Genomic DNA, 7,064 nt, shown 5'->3' on the forward strand with positions numbered 1-7,064 from the left:
GTGCTGGATCATAATCAGGCATATATTTGTTATTTGCTCTGGCATATCTCTGAGAACATTGCACCATCCCCCCTCTTATACATTGCTCCATAAACAAGTACATATCTTGATTTTGGATAATATCCAATTGCTTTTTAGTGTTTAAAAACATTGCAGCCCATGCTAGGCCTGGGGCACTGTAGAAATACACTGGGTCCAGCTCATAATTTTGCATTGATGATTTTCTGAATGCCTGCAATATATCAGCTAAGAGGGTCACATCAAGTTTTAAATATGCCATGTGATAATCACCAAATGTCTGGCATTTTACATTGTTCCACATCAATTGGGCATGGTGATAATCTTCATCAGTGATTCCAGATCCTCTGATTTTGCTGTAAAACTCTTGTTGTGGTGGCAAGGAACATTCATCAAATTTAGAAAAATCTGTAACATAGTCATATGGATATACACCCTTCCGCCTAATTAATTTCAGGTCCTGATTTGGAAACAAGGCACATGTGATTTTGAATTGATCATCAGATAATTGAGTGGCCAGTGTGGCCAGGCTAGCAGATAAAATTCTGTAAGAATCAAGAAATCTTATGTGAATAGGAACAGCATTAACTTTAATTATTTTGCTAATAGATATATATTTCTCATCATTTTCTGCTAAAATATTTAAATTCTGCTTGTCAAACCCCTCATATCTGATCAAATGATGGAAATCATAATTGGATGCTCCATGGCAAAATATGGGGACAAATTTTGGTCTCTTGATCTTAATATTACAGCTATTACACAAGGCCATTTTGAATTTACCATTTGTATGAGAATGGTGTTTCACCTTGATATTTGTATCTGAAAATTCAGAATCACATACCGGGCATTTTTCTGCATTGTTGAAATCTTCAATCTGTTTATCTGTTAAAGGCAACATGGGTTTTGATTTTAATAAAATATAAGATGCTATGTCACGGCACTCATTTTCTATTCTATGTGCAAATATTTTGATGGCATCTGCTCCCATGTATGAATATTCTTTACTAACAACACCATCCTGTACAACCACATAATAAAAGCTGGAAGGTTCATGTAGCTGGTATGGTGTAATTGAAGATTCTTCAGGATCTGGATTGCAGGATGCAAGAGGTTTGAGGTTTGATTCAAAATCACAGATTATATATGCTCGGTGTTCCATCAAGGCTTCAAACTTATTGAATTTTGCTTTTTCACTTGGATTAGGCATCACCATATGAACAGGTTTATGGTTGCCACAATATTTCAGATGCTCAATTAACTTGTTTTTGGCAATTTCTGCATTCACTTCACGAACCCCATTCACCATTTTTGACCATCAAATACAGTTAAACATCTTCTACACAACTTGAATATTGTATTGGATTTGTCTAGTTGTGTTCTCACTAAAGCTTCAAGATTATGTATCAGAGTGTAATGATATGTGCCATCCCCTTCAATTAAGAGCAGATCAATCGGAACAGCAGAATCATCATCAAATGTACTGATTCTGAGAGGTTCTATCAAGCAATTGCCACGGCCAGTGGAACAAATAAATACATTAATAGATAATTGTTTATTATTGATATTCCTGGCCCTTTTTTTCAAATTTATCAATATTCTGAACAGACATTGGATATTCTAAACCCTTCATTGCTTCATCAAAATCATGTTCATGTTGTTTGTAATAAGTTATTCTCTCAGGATGCCTTGAAACTGGATACAAAGCAGCTAATTTACACCTCAAAAAGCATTTCTGGTCGGTATTTTCAATATTAACCACGGCTCTTTTGTTTTTAATATTGTCAGGTAATGGCAAATATGTAGATCCTTGTAATGGGCTGAATTCAGAAATATTAACATATAACTTGTGTGAAGATCCGCATAGGCTCCATCCAGACTCTTTTGCCGCAAATTCAGAGTGTTTAATATTCAATTGATCTATCAACCTGCTTATTATTTTGTCTGAATTTGCATTTGAATATACGGGTACAGTTTCTGTTATGTGGGGCTGTGTAAATTTTGTGCCGTTTGGTTTCTTATATTGTGTAAACAATTTGAGGGAGAGCTTATAAGAGCCATTTTGTGCATTGAGAATTGCCTGCACATCAGGATTTACACTGTTCAAAAAATTCTTAATGCCACATCTTGGCTCTGATACAAACCGATAATCCCTAAGTTGGGCATTAAAACTGCTATGGATGGGTGCATAGCGTGGCTGCTTTGCAGCTCCAGCATTAACAGGTGCTTCGTGCTTTCTTTTCAGACCAGATGTGGATGGTTGTGGGGGCAATATTGATGACTGTGCAGAGCAAGTATTTTTATGTGTATATGTGAAGTATTGCATGTTATATTTTCTATTGCATATGGGGCATATTTTTGTGGGGGTTCTGTATTTGTCCGGATTACAAATCTTTTGGTGCTTAGCCCAATTGGGGCTGGATATATTTTTTTTGCATTGATTACAATATTTTTGATTCGGCATTTTTGTTGTTGTTTATTATATACAATTTCTTGGGATTCAAATCAAAATTCTATGCTGGATAAAAATATCAGTTGGGTTCAGCTGTGTGATTTATGTGTGTGTGTGTGTATGTGTATGTGTGTATGTGTGTTAATATTTTTGGCTTTGGTATTTATATAAAATTTCTTGGGGTTCAAATCAAAACTCTATGCTGGATAAAAAATATCAGTTGGGTTCAGCAGTGTGATTTGTAATTCAATTTATACAAATCTGCAATATTTTTGTGTTTAAAAAATATAAGCAGCACTGGAACAATACAACCTTACTCTTCAACAGCTCTTACAATACTGGCTGATATGCAATGCAAAATCTCTTTATATACCCTAAGCACGGACCGCATTGAAAATATCTGAAACAATAAGCCAATCAGAATATAACACATAATCACATTATGTCATAAGCAACCAATCAGAAAACAACACATGTCTAATAATTTATTGCATAATATTTATTGCAAAACATAATGCAATATAAATAAACAAAAAATAGGCCACAACTTGGCCACAAATGGACCGGAAATAAATATATATAAATAAGTATAGATGTGTGTGGGTGTGTATGAGGGTGGGTGTATGTGTATGTGTGTGTGTATGTGGGTGGGTGTGGTCAAGGTCAGGGTCAAGGTCAGGGTCAAGGTCAACGTCAACGTCAACGTCAACGTCGTCAACATCAACGTCAAGGTCGTCAACGTCAACGTCAACGTCGTCAACGTCAACGTCAACGTCAGAGGTGTGGTCAAGATCAGGGTCAAGATCAAGATCAAGATCAATATGTGTATGTGTGTATATATATGTGTGTATGTGTATGCATGGGTGTGTATGTGGGTAGGTGTGGGTGGCTCTTATGAGCATCTTGGCTTAGTTTTAAGTGTGGCCAAAAAAAATATCAAGAGGGGCATATTTTTGACAGGATTATGGACAACAATCTCACAGAAGTACCTTTTATAAGTGTAGCCTCATCAATCTGAGGGGGGTCATACTTTCTCAGGAAATTTTTGAGGGCATTTTTACAAAAATCTTGGATTAGACAGGGTTCCACACTTGAGCAAAAAGCTCACATGGGCATGTTGAGCTTGTTTTAAGTGTAGCCAAATCTGCTTGAGGGGGGTTCATACTTTCTTGGGTTATAATATTGTAAATCCCACTACTCACGGGATTCAAATGGAGAGCCTCTGATTTCGGAAATGTATACTTTTTATACGGAGACCAGTTTCGTCTTCAGTTGCATATAAACAAAATTCGGCCTGTGTATGGGACCAGTGGCCACCCACCATCGTGCAGAAATTGGGGAGCTACGGATGAGTAGCGTAACCAGGTCACGGAAACCAACAACAACGACTGGGGGTTCGTCGTGCCGATCACACTTAACTCTGTAACAGGTTTGATGAGCTCCCACCTCGGCAGGAGGGAGTGAGGCCGGATGGCAGTAGGCAGTAGGTAGGCCCTGTCCCTCATGGGCTGTTGCGCGACAGATTATTTTTATTATTATGGTACATAAGTACATCTACACACATGCAAAGGGTATAATTATTCAGTTTGTAAAAATACGCTTTCAACAGTTGTATCTTATGAGCTTTCATCTTCATCTTCGCGATTATCCGAAAGTGACAGAAAAGGAAAGTAAAATAAAACAAATTTATGTGAGGTAATTCTTATAGCGACAGTAAAGGTGAAAAATGAAGACTGTCTCTTGTGCATTGCTACGTGAGACGAAGACGTATAGGAGGTGTGCAGGGAGGACTCGACACATTTTCGATCTCGGTCATGCAGGTGGTGCCGTGGTGATCAGCAGCACGCTGACTTTACCCCGTCTCCCAGGATTAGACTCGGGTATCAATTTGCCAGAGGCTGGGCTAACCGCAGAATGGCTTTACTTAGGAATATTGTCCAAATAGTTCCCAGCTGAAATACTTGTACACCGAGAATCGAACGTCATTCAGCCTTTCGGACTGAACGGCCGTAGCCACTTTGCGACATAGACTACCCAGTGGACTTCATCTGTGTAACCTAGCAGTAGGAATAGATTTGTAATGATACAACAACAGAAAGTCAAATTATGTTGCGCCATGGCATTGCACAATTTTCCTCATTGTGAAGGACTGTAAGGCATCTGATTTCTTCACGAAAGGTCAGAATTGAATGTCGCAAGCAGTAGAAGGCAGTAATCGCAAAGAAGCAAAGTGACTGAATCGTGGTGACCTTCATCCACGATCAGTATGAAAACCTTCGAAGCTGCATATTGGTGGACGCAGGTTTTGTTTCGGAGGGGCTGGAATTGTAAAGGAGGAATCTGCGTTGATAATCTCCACTCTAAACATTCGCCTTAAAGGTTGTTCAAAAATATTCTAATCGGGCGTCATTTATAGCGGAGTTTCAGTTGCAATTCGTTTTTTCCCGAGATTTTTACTGGTTTCATTTGAAAATTTTGATTTTCTCAAAATTTTGGACGGGCTGTATCCCATCAGCTCCACCCTACGTACGTCAATGAAGCAGTACACATTAATGCTTCGGCACAATTGTTAAGGAAGGAGCTTCACACTTTAAATTACCTGTGCTTCTACATTGTGACTTGACTTAGGATTAGGACATTAGAAAAATATATTCGCTTGTTTATACAATGTCAGTGAATACAATCTTGACCTCTTTATCCACCATGTAAGATAGTTTCAAAATCTTGCAACATGTAACTGTTCTAAATGTAAGCATGAAGTAGCGTAGCACTTACACCGGCATCAATTTTGTACGCTCTTCGAAGTAGATTACATGTATTTCGATGAAAATGCAGAAGAATGTGCACGTGGCCAATATGGTTCTCAAGCATATCCATGTGCAGTAATTTCGCAGGTATAGAGTTCTTAGTTATTGGGTTATTGCAGATTAGCCCACCTCCTATGGCAAAAGGTAAAACGCAAGGGTCTTCTCTACGCAGTGCACCACACCATCAATGAACATAGGTGGAGTAAAGGTAGGGAGGGTCCTTCATATTCGAGCGGAGTGATGTGATCAGCACTACGCTTCGGTCTCCTTTACTCCCCTCCATCACTCACTGTTCAGAGTAATTTAACAGTGATAATATTGCAAAAGTTTCCCCTGATGTCACCATTCAGGAAATCGAATTCAGCTCTCCCTCGTGATAATCAGACACCTTACTGAAGGAACCACAAATTTCCATATGGCACAAAACATGTAAACAAAAATTGGCTTGGGCTATAAATTCGGACTCGTTGATATGGAATTGGGGCGCTAGATTGAAATTCCAATCAAGTCATTAGCCTATTGTTGTTATCTCGATTTGATAAAACCATCATTCATTCTCATCGTTGATTGTGGCTCTAAATGGGTTGAAACGTGTCGTCAAATATCGCGGAATAGAGTGCAAAATCCCATAATCATAAATTGTCCTACTTTCTTTGAAAATAAACAATAACCTTGAAATGGGCGTGTCAGTGCAGAAGCAATTTCACCCCACCATGAAAACGGAATATGATATGAATATTCCAGGAAAGAATAAGGTCTTTAAAGGCGAAAAAGAGGAAATCGATATGGGAAACACGTAACATATTGTTTCACCTTAAAATAAGTTTAATTGAAGCATATTGGCAAGAAATAATTTATTTGGCGTTGCCAGTCTGGAGATACTGTTCTATTAACACTATTTAACAAAACTGGAACTTGGAAACGCCGAGAGTCAGACAACAATGTACCGAAAGGGGTGTCCCTAGAACATATGCGAAACTAACAACGATGCGAAATTAACAACGATGCGCAAGGAATATCGGCACTTACCTTGTGGGGAATATCCAAGCTCGCATATGCGATCTTGAAGCTTCTTTGCACTTCTCAGTAAGTTCATTGTTATTCTAAGCCATTGCTAAATGAGGAAATTCATATTACAATCTTTCCCCGTTCAAGTGATCTACGCATCTACTATCAGCGTCGCATCATATCGATTCCGAATTGGGTTTCCTTCCAAAAAGAACCAATCACGTTTAGGCACTGTACACATCACACCATCACTGAACTTAATATGATTGTTTCACTATTACTCCACACTTTATTGTTGCCGCTAATGCTCAATAATTACCGAAAGTGTCTGCTATTATGACTGTGCTTTTCTTACAAAGTCACTGATATAATATTTTTGAAAGTTGTTTGCTACATGCTTTTGTCCACAGAAAATCCATGAAAGACGTTCCTGGAACTGGGTCAAACAATATATTCTTTGAGAGTAGCATTTTCGCGCGTAAGCGGGGGCATCTCTTAAACTTATTCACCGTTAAAATCAGACAGACACGTGGTAATGATTTATATATACGGGAAAATGCCCCAGGGAAGCGTTAAACGTTAATACCGCTTGGCCTATTCCCGCCCCACGGTACACAGTTCCATTCCCCGAAATGTCGATACTCGAACTGTTCTCACGCGAAGCGCGGGTCGTTTGCGGGCAAGACGCTGCTTGCTGCCTGCCCCTTTCGCTACACGCAACACACTGGACTCGCTTGGATCCCAATCGCGCAAGACTCGTCACGGTGCGGCGCAGGCTC

The 7,064-nt window shown here is 39.0% G+C and overlaps 1 protein-coding gene across 1 annotated transcript in view; it reads right to left on the reverse strand.

Moving 5' to 3' along the window:
* LOC145980365 (dipeptidase 1-like) overlaps positions 1–6,835 on the reverse strand; it is a 203,266-nt gene extending 196,431 nt beyond the window's left edge. Inside the window, exon 1 of the mRNA XM_083113427.1 lies at positions 6,307–6,835. The gene's annotated coding sequence lies outside the window, so the exon portion shown is untranslated. The remainder of the gene's footprint in view (positions 1–6,306) is intronic.
* Positions 6,836–7,064: the final 229 nt, after the last annotated feature.

This window comes from Lepisma saccharinum, chromosome 27 (assembly GCF_977018435.1).
Source record: "Lepisma saccharinum chromosome 27, izLepSacc3.1, whole genome shotgun sequence".
Taxonomy (NCBI): Eukaryota; Metazoa; Arthropoda; class Insecta; order Zygentoma; family Lepismatidae; genus Lepisma; species Lepisma saccharinum.